Source organism: Mastomys coucha, unplaced genomic scaffold, assembly GCF_008632895.1.
Source record: "Mastomys coucha isolate ucsf_1 unplaced genomic scaffold, UCSF_Mcou_1 pScaffold7, whole genome shotgun sequence".
Lineage (NCBI taxonomy): Eukaryota > Metazoa > Chordata > Mammalia > Rodentia > Muridae > Mastomys > Mastomys coucha.
Genome location: NW_022196913.1, coordinates 9,476,471 through 9,491,236, shown reverse-complemented (window position 1 = coordinate 9,491,236; position 14,766 = coordinate 9,476,471).

The window sequence follows — 14,766 nt, the reverse complement described above, 5'->3', positions numbered from 1 at the left end:
TTTTATATTTTTCAGTTTGGTAGAATACAGGCTTTTAAAGTATACCCTTATGATTCTCTGGACTTCCTTGGTTTCTGTTGTTATGTCCCCTTTTTTATTTCTGCTTTTGTTCATTTGCATTTTCTCACTCTACTTTTGAGTTAATTTGGGTCAGGATTTGTTGATCTTATTCATTTTCTCAAAGAACCAACTCTTTGCTTCATTGATTCTTTATACAATTTTCTTTGTTTCTATTTTATAGATTTTAGCACTCTGATTCTTCTTTGCCATCTACTGACTTGGGGTGTTATTTCTTCTTTTTCTTGAGCTTCCAGGTATGCTATTAAGTTCCTACTATAAAATATTTTCTATTTTTTAATGTAGGCTCGGCGCTATGCACTTGCCTCTTAAAACTGCTTTGATTGTTTCCCATAAGTTCAGGTTCAATGTGTATTCATTTTCAATCAATTTTAAAAAATCTTAATTTCTTTCTTAATGTTTGTCTCTATCCATTTTTAATTCAGTAGAGAGTTCTTCAATTTTTATAAGTTTGTAAAATATATGGGTTTACTTCTTGTTGTCAATATCTGTCTTTAATCTATGATGATCTCTTAGGAATTATTTCAATTTTCTTGTATCTCTTGAGACATGCTTTGTGTTTGAGCATATAGTAAATTTTGAAGAAAGTTCTATGAGGTGCAGAGAAGAATGCATATTTACTTTTGTTTGGTGAAATGTTTTATAAATATCTGCTAGGTCTGTTTGGTTTATAATGTTTGTTAGCTCCAGCATTTATCTATTTAATTTTGTAGATGACTAGATGACTTATCAGTTGATGAAAGTGTCTATAGAAGTCCCCACTCTCAAGAGGATCAATATTCATGATGCTTAATATGAGATTTAAACTGTAGTGGTGTTTGATTTACAAACTCGGGTGACCTTGTGTTGGGGGCACAGTTGTTAAGAGTTGAAATGTCATATTGGTAAATTTTTCCTTTGCTAAGAATGTTGGAGTAATCAGGGCCTGCTGTGGTAGGATTGTTGGATCTAGTGGAGACATACTGTTCTGGATGTTAGAAGAATGTAGTGGCTGTGTATTTCCTGACAGAAAGTTTTCTGTGGACATGATGGTTGTGGTCATTGGAGGTTGCAGATAAACTGTGTTTCTAGAAATTTGGAGCTGACACTTACAAAAGGCTAGGCTTCTAAAGGGGTTCAAAGAAGTAAGGAAATCAGAGTGTTCCAATTGAATCTATTAACTTCATTTGGGAGTAGAGGGTGAAGAAAGACCACCAAAGAATATCAGAGATAGAGCTGAGGATGAGACAGGGAATTAGATCTGGAAGATGAGAAGGGGATGGGGAAGATCTACGGTCAGTCTACCTGCTTCTCTGGCAGGAGTAGCCTGGAGGTTAGCAGTAGGTGTCTGTCAGAGTTGTGGGCTAGGCTAAAGAGGGGAGAGAGGTTAAGAAAGGAATATCTGTGAGATCCACAGTAGATGTGGGGAGCTTGGAGGTAGGGAAGAAGTCTGCAGCAGGCATTCTGTGTTGGAGCTCGGGTAGGGATAACAGGATTGGATTTAGAGGAGAAGAGGAAGTGGTGAAGGTCTTCAGTTAAATTGCCTATTTTTGCTGGCATGCTCAACTGGTATATTTCAAGAAATGCCTTCTAGTGTTGGAGGCTGACATAATGGGAAAAGTTGGGAGAAAGAAGGTTGGAGGAGATCTTCCTGATCCATTAGGAATAGATCCATTGGGGTCAGAGAAGGATTGGTGTAATATTGAATCTGGATGCACAGAAGAGAGATGAAAATCTTTAGTCAACCTACCTGCTCCCCTGGCAAGAGTGGTCTTTTAGTTAACAAGGGGTACCCTCTGGGGTCCAGTACTGGCATAAAGCAATGAGTCAAGTTGGGAGCTAGAGATTAGGAGAGGAAGACCTGTGAGATCCACAGGAGATGGGGAGTTGCGCAGTAGTAGGGAAGGCTAAAGCACATGTGGAGTTGGAAAGCTGGTGCTGAAACATGGAGACTGGGTCTGGAGGAATAGAGGACAGGTGAAAATCTGCAGTCAGCCCTCCTGCTTGCCTGGCAGGGGTGACCTGTAAGTTCACCTGTTAGATTTGGGGGCTGGGATAAAGTAAGAACTTGAAGGTATGGATTAGCAGGGGGAGATCTTTGAGAACTACTAGAGATAGTGTGAGGAAAGGCTGCCACAGGTGTTCTACTACAGAACTGGGAATATATTGGGGTATTAGAGCCGGGGAACAGTGGGAGAGGTGAAGATCTGGAGTCAGACTACTTGGTTCTCTGGCATACGTGGCCTGTCTGTTGATAGTGGGTGCCTGCTGGATTTGCAGAGTGGGATAAAACTTTAAGTTGGGAAAGGGAGGTTAGGAGGGGAAAGACAGTAGGATCCACAAGAGATGTGGGCAGAGAGAGAAAGAAAGGCTACATACAGCAGGTGTTCTATTTCAGAGCTAAAGATGAGACACGGTGATTGAATTTGAAGAAGAAAAGGGAATGGTAAATGTCTTCAGTTAGCTTAACTGTTTCCCTGACCTGGTCAGCTGGTCTGTTCCCAGGAAAGCTTGATGTTATTGGAAACTGGGATATTGGGATGAGTTCTGGGAAGGAAAGTTAGAGGAAAAGATCTTTCTGACCCATTGTGAATGGGCCAGACAGGGAGGGAGACCTCACCAGGTACTCTGCTCCAGATATAGAGATGAGACTAGGAGATTGCATCTTTTATTTCTTGAGATTATGATGTAATTGCATCATATTCCATTCCCTTTCTACCCTCAAACACTTCCATATACCCTCCCTTGCTCTTCTACAAATTTTCATCCTCTTTGTCATTATTGTTATATGTTATATATTAAATGTTATAGATTATAAATTATGTATTACATATTATATACTATAAACTAAATACTATATATTATGTACTATATACTATATATTGTATGTTACATATTATGTTATATGTTGGAAATTATTTGTTATGTTATATATTATATGCTATTATATTATACATTATATTTTATACATAGTACATAATATATAATACATAATACATAATACATATACATTATACATAACACATGTTATATGTTATATAATTATACTTTATAATTATATCATATTATACATTATACATTTTACATTATATGTATTTATTATATATTAATGTTATATTTTATAAATAACATACATACATATGTCTAAATAAACATCTATAACATGTTCTTTATGTTATAACATGCTATTATGTTACTTGTATACCTGCTTTCATGCCTGACCATATGATATTGGGCAATCAGGTGAGGTAGTCTTCCATGTGGAAGACTCTTTCGCACACTCTCAGGATTTCTTAGATACTCTTCTACATTATGTAAGACCCTGTGGAGCCTTAGCTTACCAGAGACCCCCTGAGTGAATCACATGGAGCCTGATCGATGCAAAGAACATGAGAATTTTTATTTCAGTGCACTGAGGCCCTGTCAATGCCAGTATCAGCTCCTCAGCCCATAGGAGACTGGAGATTGGGGCCATTGCACCCCCTTCACCAGAGGGAGGAATGGGAGGAGACCTGAGAGCCAAACCTCCTGATATCATGGTGGCTCTCTCACTTAGGGCATATGGGCCTCTGGAAAAGGGCAATCAGGCTATGCAATATTGTCCTTTCTCTTTGGCTGACTTGTAAACTGGAAGGCCCAACCTCCTTTTCCAAAGGGCTAGTTAATCTCTTTGAGACTGTCTTATTTATAATGCAGGGAGCCAGAGACATGAGGGTACCATTGATTGACCAGGCTGTCATCAACAGTGGGTTTCCCCTGACTAGACCTGACTGGGACTTCAGAAGGTAAGGGGCACCCCCTGAAGAGGCCAGGCTCCATTTGGCAGGTCTCATGACAACCTACAAATTTGGTCAAGGTATGTGAGGTTAGACAGGGATCAGATGAGTCACCTGCTCCCTTTCCAGAGTGACTCATGGAGGCATTCCATCAGTATACACCCTATGACTCCAGCAGCAAGGAGCACAAATATGGCTTTTATAGACCAGGCTAGTAGAGATATCAGGGAAAAGCTTCAGAGGCTAGAGAAACTACAGGATAAGTTGTTGAGAGATTTAGTGCAGGTTGCTGAGAAAGTCTACCATAATAGGGAGACAGAGGAGAAGGATTAGAGAAAGAGAAAAAAAGAACATGAAAGGGAGATGAAAAAAAGAAAGAAAGAAAAGCAACAGGAAAAGAATCTACAGAAAGTCCTGACTCTCAGGCTAGAGGATGAATACAAGTTGCTTGAGACCTTGGACAGGGCACCCCAGGACCTAGACTGGTGTGGTTCAAGGCCTTTCCCCAGGCCTGGACTGAGATGGTAGAGATGGGGAGGGCCAACAACCAACACCCCCATCCATGTGGAGCTTAGAGCCCAAGCCTCCCTGGTATCTGTGCACCAATATCCAATGTCGAGGGAGGCTCAGGATGGAATCAGGCCCCGCATTACCAGATTCCTAGAACAAGGGATCCTGTGGAAGTGCCAATCAGCTTGGAATACTCCCCTTCTGCCTGTATAGAAACCTGGGGCTCAAGACTAAGCAGGACTATCTAGAGAGGACCAAAAATCTCTTGGAGGAGCTAGGAGGATTGTGAGAATCTCAGCCAAGAAGGCCCAAATCTGCCAGAGAAATGTAAGTTATCTGGGCTACCTGCTAAAAGACAGCCAGCACTGGCTCTCCAATGCTCCAAAGCAGACCATCCTGCACATCCCTCCTCCATAGAGCCCCAAACAGGTACAGGAATTCCTGGGCATGGCTGGGTTCTGTTAGCTATGAATTCCAGGGTTTGCTGAATTGGCTGCCTCCCTCTACCCCCTGACGAAAAACGGACAGCCCTTCAGTTGAGGTGAAGAAGAGCAATAGGCTTTTGATGTAAGTAAGCAGGCTTTACTGGAGGTCCCTGCTCTAGGATTGCCTGATGCATCAGACCTTTCCACCTTTATGTAGGAGAAAACAGGGAGATAGCCAAGGGGGTGCTCATTCAGTGGCTGAGCCCTTAGGAGTGAACAGTTGCCTATCTGTCAAAGAAATTAGACCCTGGTGCTGCTAGGTGGCCTGCTTGTCTACTGATAGTGGCAGCAGTGGTGATTTTAGTTAAAGATGCTGATAAATGGCATAAAATCTGACTGTGACAGATCCCCATGCCTTGGAGAGCATTGTTTGCCAGCCCCTGGATTGATGGCTGACCAACACCCTCATGACTCATCAGACTCTGTTGCTAAACTCAGATTGGGTGAGCTTTACATCACTAGTGGCCATCAACCTGGCCACTCTGCTACCTGACCCTGACTTCAATCCTCCAGCTCATTATTGCCATCAGATTCTAGCTGAGAACCAGGGATGGCAAAGGGACCTGTCGATTAGCTGCTTCCTGATGCAGAGGCAACCTGGTTCACTGATGGCAGCAGCTACCTGGTAGAAAGACAGCGCAAGGCAGAAGCCACCATTGTGAACAGGTTCCAGGTGGCCTGGCCAGAACTGCTTCCTAACATTCCGAGAATGTCAGCCTAAAAGGCAGAGTTGATAGCCCTGACCAAAGACTTGGACCTGGGAGCAGGAAAAAAGATCAACATCTAAATGGACAGCAGATATGCCTTTTCCACAAGGGTATATACCAAGAGAGAGGACTACTCACATCAGAGGGGAAAGAAATAAACAAGCAGGAAATCTTGGACTAGATGAAGCCAGCTACTGTGAGTATTATTCATTGCCCAAGACATCAGAAGGGAGGAGACTTAGTGTCCCTGGGCAATAACCAGGCAGATCAAGTGACTATGCAGGAGCCTATCCTGGTTATGGGTCTGCAAGAGACAGCCACTGGGAATTGGGACTGGACTAAGAGATGGCCTCACCTAAAATGTACTGAAAAAAATAGGACTCAGATTGCTAGCCACCCTCTATACTCCCCAGAAAGTAAGCAAAAGAATTACTGGGCCAAAAGCACATATGAATAGAAAGCTTGTCCAAGCAGTTGAAAGACCTAATATAACCTCAGTTCTGGGCCAGAAAGATAGTAGAACAGTGTAGGTAATGTTTATGCAGCCAAGAGTAAACAGGGCAAAAGACCTAGGGGAGAACAGCCTGGAATTTATTGGTAGGTCAATTTCAAGAAATTAAGCCAGGAAAATACGGTTACAAATACCTTCTAGTGTTTGTAGATGTTTTCCCTGGATGGGCTGAGATATTCTCTACCAAGCTGGAAACAGCTACCCTGGTAGCTAAGGAGATATTAGGAGAGAATTTTCCAGAGATTCGGAGTGCCCAAGGTAATTGAATTGGACAATGGTCCTGCTTTTGTCTTTTAAGGTAAGTCAGGGATTGGCAGAGATATTGCGGGCTAATTGGAAACCCCATTGTGTGTACTGTCTCCAGAGCTCAGAGCAGGTAAAGAGACCTTGATAAATTGACCTTGGAGACTGGCTCAGACTGGTTGGGGCCCTTCCCCTTGGCTCTGAACACCCGCTACCATTTTAACCTGATCCCTTTGAGATCCTGCATGGGATACCCACTCCCTTAACTCCTGCTCTTGATACCCCCAGGGTGACTTTTCAGGCTGACAAGGATCTTATTGCTCAATAGCAAGCTTTCCAGATCAGCCACTTGGAATTGTGGCCCTGTATAATGCAGGTACCCCAGAGGTTCCATACAAGTACCAAGTTGGAGATTGGATATATGTTAAGAAATGCTGTGCTGAGCAGTCAGAAGCAAAGTGGATGTTGTTGATCACCCCAATCTCCATTAAAGTGGATGGAGTGACTGCCTGGGTTCACATCAGATCAGTACCTGCACCTGGCGCCCACTAGATAGCAGCCAGACACCCAAGCAACCCACTTCTGCAAGGACAGAGGAACCACAAGATGGCTCAGGTGTATCTTCCAGCACTGAGCCTCAGCAGCCCCCACAACACTACCAAAGTGACTTGGCAGGTATTCTCAGCCACTGGTGATGTAGCTTGGTCAACTACCTGAGTTGTATCTAGTGGCTGGACTCTGTCTTTGATTTCTGTGATTTAGCAGTGGGCCTTGACTTCTAGGATGTTGCTGCCCTGGAGACACAGGGAGAGGAATTGCCTGAATGTTGGGGATGAGGGGACTTGTGACTCTAAACCATGTCCCAGAAGTAGCGTTGGAGGGTGGGGCTTAGGGTTCGGACTCTCAAAATTGAAAAGTATCCTGCGAGAAACCCTCAGATATATGTGTCCCCAAGATGAGAGAAGCCAGCAGCAGGCCCATCAGTGTTAGGGGGCCAACCCTCTCTTTTATGCTACTTCAGGGTGTGAAACATCAGGAAGCACATACTAGAGACCATACCAGGGGTAGTTAAAATTCAATGGCCAAGGTGAGAGAAGGGTTAGCCAAGTGGAAGAGAAAGAACAGAGTCAGGGCTGTTTGGAGTCTTGGTTTATTTTAACAGCTCCCCCTGATTTACTACCTTTATTTCTGCATTGTTAGGACCCCTGATCATTTTGTTCCTGCTTCTGACCTTTGGCTTTTACATTCTACAGAGGACCAGGGATTTGAGCTGCATATCAGTCCACAATAGCTTCAAGATTGAAGCATGTACAAAGAAAAGGTGGAAATGTAAGATCCAAGTAATCAGGGACATCTCAGAAAAACACCAGAAGGCCAGGAATTTCCTTAATAAGATAAGCTCAGGAAATTTAGGAAGGTAGTGGAACTCTGCAGAAGGGAAAGGCTAATGAACATTCCTCAGATCACCTTGTGACATTCCTCACATCACCTTGTGATGGGGGTACATTCAGCAGGGTGGACCTTTGCCTACCTCCAGACAAGGGAAGTCCTTGCCACTTCTTTCCCTAAAGACCAATCAGTTTAAAAAGTCACACTGTTCTACCAATCACATTGTGTCTAATGGCTGCCACCCTGAAAATTGTATAAAAGCTCACTGAACAAGCTGTGCAGGGTCATCTCCTTTCCTGAGGTTCAGGGGCAACCTCAGTGTACTGAAATAAAAATCCTCATGTTCTTTGCATCGATCAGGCTCCATGTGATTCACTCAGGGAGTCTCCTGTAAGCTAAGGCTAGACAGGGTCTTACATTAACTATGACTGTCACATGCTCTAGAATGGCATGACTTTTGCCAGCTGCAGGTAGTTTAAGTCTAATGACTATGGAGAAGGAATAAATGCCATAACCCTGAAAGGGTCACTAGGTGCTCTGAAGATTAAGAAGAAGAAAAGAAAGAGGAGGAGCAAGAAGAAGAAGAAAGCTGAAGAAGAGATGAGGAGGAAAAGAAAGAATAAGAAGGAGGAGAAGGCAAAAGGAGAAAGAGAAAAGGAGGAGGGGGAAAGGAGGAAGAGAAGAGGGGGAAGAAGAGAAAAAGAAGAAGAGGAGAAAGAGGAAGAAGAAAGAGGAAGAGAAGAAGAAGACAAAGGAGGAGAATGAAGGAGAAGAAAAGGAAGAACAGGAAAAGGAGAAGATGGAAGGAGGACCAGGAAAAGGAGGAGGAGGAGAAAGAAGAGAAGGACAAGGAGGAGAAGACAGCAGCTGCTTCCCACGGGACAGCCTGTCTGGGCCTCCTTCAGCCCACGGGGGAACAGGGTTCTAGTCAGTTCAACAAGGCATTGGTGAAGAAGTGACAAACAGAAACAACACAACAAAGTGCAGAATCTGAGTGTATTTGCACAAAGTAAAAATCAGGCTTATATAATATATAGAAACAGGGCGAATGTCAGGGATCACGTAGGCAGGTAGTGATCACATCAAAGTCAGTAAGATCAAACTGCCAGGTGCAAGGGAGGGGCAGTGGTGTCCTTCCTGTTGGGCTATCTTGGCAGCCCCAAAATAAATTCTCTGGGTCTGTCTGAGGCAAGCACCTGGAGGTCCCATTCTAGCAGTCCTTGAGAATATCCTTGGCTGTAACCTAGATAATTAGTGACAGAAGTCCTTCAACTTCTCTCTGGTATGTAAAACAATTCTGCTTTGTGTGGGACTGCTCTGATAAGGCAGCTTCCTTGTAAAAAATTCCAAGCTACTTACAGCTAGGAAATCAATTAGAATCATTGAAGCACTGTGGAGGCCAGGAAATAATGTTCAATCTCAGTTTTAGCTATTTATAAATCATTTCTTAGGGCACCTTTATACCTGAATAAAGAAAGCACGCAAAACTCTCCACAGACTTTTGCAGAGACCAATCTGGAACACATCTGAGTTAGGAGACGCCAGTGACTAAATGCCCAGGAGGCAAGCTAGCTCCCTTTGAAGCCGTATACCTCAGGTCCATGATCAGGTCTTCAAGCTTGACATGCGGACTTTACTGGAGTAGATGACTAGGCGTGGCAGCTGCTGCTACTGCTGCTTCTGCTACACCACCTGCTGCTACCTCTGTTGCTCCCAAGCTGCTCCTGGTTGCTGTTGTTGCAGTTTGGCAAGAAGAATTTGGAGACAAATATTGGACGAGCCACAAGAAACATGAAGTCCCTAATCAGCAGAAAGTAGTCTATAGAGCCCTACAATCCTTTGCCCTTCTAACCTTCTTTCTCTCCTACCTACTGTTCAGGAATTTGAAGTTCAGGTGTAATAAAGGTTGGAAGGGAGATAGAGGTATAAAAACCCAATAAAATAAGTTAAAAGTAAGCCAACAAAGCATTTTATCCACACAACCATCTCCTCAGCCCACAAAGCCTCTTCCTAATCAGACATGCATTGAAACAGTCAGATGTCTTACACTACATGCTCACAGTAATACACACAGACAGGGCATTTTAAAAATGATAATTGATTGTTTCTGAATTATTGGCTCTCAAGAACCTAAGTTGAAAATTGAAAAGAAAAATAAGTCTTTCAACTTGCCTTACTTGGCAAGTCCATTTTTGCTTTGTAATTGTTGTGCTTAGTCATGACAGTGTAGTGAGAACATTGCAGTAAAAAGAGCAGGATAGTCATGCTTAGATGTGGAATGATTAACCACTGATGTAAACAGTGCCAAGATACAAACTGAACCTTAGCACCCATTATGACTTTCACCTGTTATAAAATGATCAGAATCTATCAGTGTAGTCAAATCACAGAAGACTAGCTAATTTAATATATGAGCTTAGTCAAAATATTTAATAAAAAAATTGGGAATCACTGCATGGCTATAAGTTTTAAAGCATTGTATAGGATTTGAAATGCTTTTGTCATAATATGAAATTGCCATGAGTGGAGCATATAGATTTTACACTAATAAAGAATGTTTAAATACACAAATAAGACTTTTAATGAATGTCTTTCAAAGATCAGGGAACAAGTTATCACCCACACTGTCACATGGCTATGTGATATGTGTGATAAAAGCAAAATGACTTGAGTGAGCAATCATTGTTTCTGAAGCTTTGAAGTGTAAATAGTTGCTTTATGTCCTCTGCACTTTCCAGTCATTATGTACAAATTTTATCATTTTCAATCCTAAGGATGGCTTCTTTACAAACAACTAGGAAAGGCTGAGAGCAAGAGAAACAGTCTTTCTCAGAGAAGAGTATACTAATTGGTTATGTTATACCAAATTGTTAGTCACAAAAACATGTATACAAGTAACATTATATAGACTCAGGAAAGTGTATTTATGTATTCAGAAATATATATGTATATATTAATATATGCATATAACAATAATTAATTTTAAAACATCATGAATTTAAAAGAGAGCTGGGATGGAGGGATATATGATAAGGATTGGAGGAAGGAAAGGGTGTGGTATTAATTGTATTACAATCTTAAAAAATGAAAGACTTTTAATAGAATTTTTATTGACTCTTTGTGAACTTAACACATGCACCCTAATTTCACCCATCTCCCAATCCTCTCATATCTGCCCTCTTCCCTTGTAACATGCCCCACAATAGAAAATAAAAAATAAAAAATTAAATTAAAAAAAAAATCTCTCACCGTGGAAGCTGTAGTAGATTACACTATGTCACTAAGTATACACTGTTGCCCAACAGCTTTACATTTATTTATTTATTTATACATTTATTTATTTATAATAAATATTTTGTAAATATTTATTATAATGAGTCATTGCTCTGGTCCAAGGCCTCTGGTTTTTGTTATACTATCAATATTGGACGCTCACCAAGGCTCATCTCTGTTATCCTCCTGCTGCACCTAGTCAAAGATCCTGCACTTTTGGTCCTACAGAACTGTCCCATTCAGAAGCTCCAGCAGCTCATAGGCAGAGTAGATGTTGGGGTGGGTCAGTTTAAAGCCCTGGATCTGGGCCTGGGTAGTAGCTGAGTAGGCCAGCCTGCCAGCTCTCTATTGCCCCTACCACTAGGGTCAGCTCTCTCACACAGTCCCCTGCTGCTGCAGGCTATGGACCTACACATGGCCTTCAGCAGCAACATGGGCATGGACATCACCATGATCATCAGGTGGCAGAGCAGGCTGTTCACATAAGGCTGTGTCTCACTACTCTCATGTCTCCAGTTGTGCCTCTCTTCATATTGCATCACACTCCACTTCTCTCTCATCTCTCTCCCATACACTTGGTCATCATAGAGACACTGAATGGGGCTCTCACTGTCTAATGCCGGCCTGCACCTATGGGCAGATTCTCAATTTGTTTTAAATAAAAAGCTATGCATTTAATTATGAAAATAAATGGAATTTCCCAAACAGAAAATTGTATTCTTAACTCTATGTCAATGGCGTTTACTCAATACCACAAACTCAGTATCCTTTTGTCTTCTCTCTTACTTCCTTGATCATTATTACACTTCTCCAATATGCTCTCAGAAAGACAAGTAGGGATATAACTCCTGAGTTCTCTTTGCCTAAACGCCAGGACATTTCTACCATTGTCCATATCTATGGAGATCTGAATATTTTCCTTTTTTGATCCTGGTACCCTGGTCATCTACATAGAAATTCTATATACCAGCATTTCTGTTTGAATGTCCTGGACCCAAGAAATGAACTGGAACATTTCCTCCATGTGCAGCACCTTCAAAGTTGAAACATTCTGCCCACAATCTACACTGGCAAATTCTCCTTTTTATAGAAACTTGAGGGTATGTTCAGAATTTGATAACAATTTAAAAAAAATAATTACAACAGGAAAACTGTTATCCCATAAGTAAAGCTCTTTATTATATAAAGAGGGTATATAAATTATTAAATTCTCATGATATTATATGATAAACTCTTAGGTCTTCTTCTGTGCTCAAAACTGTGTCTTTATCCAACGATGCCTTCATCAAGAGCAGTTTCACCATGTACCCTGTTCTTTTGGTTCCAATGGATAAAAAATCATCACTAATATAATGATGATTTAGTTACATAATATATATAACTAACAGTCCACCAATAAATTTATTAAGGATGTGAGTACAATTCTCTATATATTGTGACAGATATTTCTATTTTTTTACATTTTTTATATTATTTTTTATTTTATTAGATATTTTCTTTGTTAACATGTCATATGATATCTCCTTTCCCAGTTTCCCCTCAAAAAAAATAAACAAAAACAAGAAAACAACCCTGTTCTCTCCCTCTTCCCTCTGCTCACCATCCCACCCTCTACTGCTTACTGGCCCTGGCATTCCCCTACACTGGGGCATAGAACCTTCACAGGGCCAAGGGCCTCTCCTCCCATTGATGACAGACTTGGTCATCCTCTACTATACATATGCTGCTAGAGCAATTAGTCCCAACATGTATACTCTTTGGTTGGTGGTTTAGACCCCGGGAGCTCTGAGGGTACTAGTTAGTTCATATTGTTGTTCATCCTAAAGGACTGCAAACCCTTCACCTCCTTGGGTCTTTTCTCTAGCTCCTTCATTGGGAACTCTGTACTCAATTCAATGGATGCTGTGAGACTCTACTTCTGTATTAGTCGGGTACTGTCAGAGCCTCTCAGGAGACAGTTATATCAGGCTAGATTGTCTTTCCTTCAGTCTCTGCTCCATAGTTAGTCTCTACAACTCCTTCCATGGGTATTTTGTTCCCCCTTTTAAGAAGGAACAAAATATCTACACTTTGGTCTTCTTTCTTCTTGAGTTTCTTGTGGTTTGTGGGTTGTACTTTGTGTATTCCTACCTTCTGGGCTAATATCCACTTATCAGAGAGTGCATACCATGTGTGTTCTTTTGTGATTGAGTTACCTCACTCAGGATGATATTCTCCAGATCCATCCATTTCCCCAAGAATTTCATAAATTAGTACTCCATTGTGTCGATGTACCACAATTTCTGTATCCATTCCTCTGTTGAGGGACATCTGGGTTGTTTCCAGTTTCTGAGTATTATAAATAAGGCTGCTATGAACATGGTGGAATATGTGTCCTTATTAAATGTTGGAGCATCTTCTGGGTATATTCCCAGGAGTGGTTTAGCTGGGTCTACTGGTAGAACTATGTCCAATTTCCGAAGGAACTGCCAAACTGATTTCCAGAGTGGATGTACCAGCTTGCAATCCCACCAGCAATGAAGGAGTGTTCCTCTTTCTCCACAACCTCTCCAGCATCTGCTGTCACCTGAGTTTTTTTATCCTAGCCATTCTGACTGGTGTGAGGTGGAATCTCAGGGTTGTTTTGATTTGCATTTCCCTGATGGCTAAGGATGTTGAACATTTCTTTAGGTGTTTTTCAGCCACTCAGTATTCATCACTTGAGAATTCTTTGTTTAGCTCTGTACCCCATTTTTTAATAGGGTTATTTGGTTCTCTTGAGTCTAACTTCTTGAGTTCTTTGTATACATTGGATATTAGCCCTCTATCAGATATAAGATTGGTAAAGATTTTTTCCCAATTTGTTGGTTGCTGTTTTGTCCTATTGACACTGTCTTTTGCCTTACAAAAGCTTTGCAACTTTATGAGGTCCCATTTGTCAATTCTTGATCTTAGAGCATAAGTTATTAGTGTTCTGTTCAGGAAATTTTCCCCTGTGCCTGGGTGTTCCAGGCTCTTCCCCACTTTCTTTTCTATTAGTTTCAGTGTTATCTGGTTTGATGTAAATCCTTGGTCCACTTGGAATTGAGCTTTTTAGAAGGAGATATTAATCACCTGTTGAGCCAGTACCATTTGTTGAAAATGCTGTCTTTTTTCCACTTTGTGGTTTTAGCTCCTTTGTCAAAGTTCAAGTGACCATAGGTGTGTGGGTTCATTTCTGGGTTTTCAATTCTATTCCATTGATCTACCTGCCTGTCAATGTACCAATACCATGCAGTTTTTATCACAATTGCTCTGTAGTATAGCTTTAAGTCCTGGATGGTGATTCCACCAGAGGTTCCTTTATTGTTGAGAATAGTTTTGGCTATCCTGGGTTTTTTGTTATTCCAGATGAATTTGCAAATTGCTTTTTCTAAGTCTGTGAAGAATTGAGTTGGAATTTTGATGAGGATTGCATTGAATCTGTAGAGTGCTTTCAGCAAGATGGACATTTTTGCTATATTAATCCTGCCAGTCCACGAGCATGGGAGATCTTTCCATCTTCTGAGATCTTCTTCAATTTCCTTTTTCAGAGACTTGAAGTTCTTGTCAAACAGATCTTTACTTGCTTAGTTAGAGTTACACCAAGGTATTTTATATTATTTGTAACAATTAAAAATGATGGTGTTTCCCTAATTTCTGTCTCTGTCTGTTTATCCTTTGTGTAGAAGATGGCCACTGATTTGCTTGAGTTAATTTTATATCCAACTACTTTGCTGAAGTTGTTTCTCAGGTTTAGGAGCTCTCTGGTGGATTTTTGGGGTCACTTAAGTATACTATCATATCATCAGCAAATA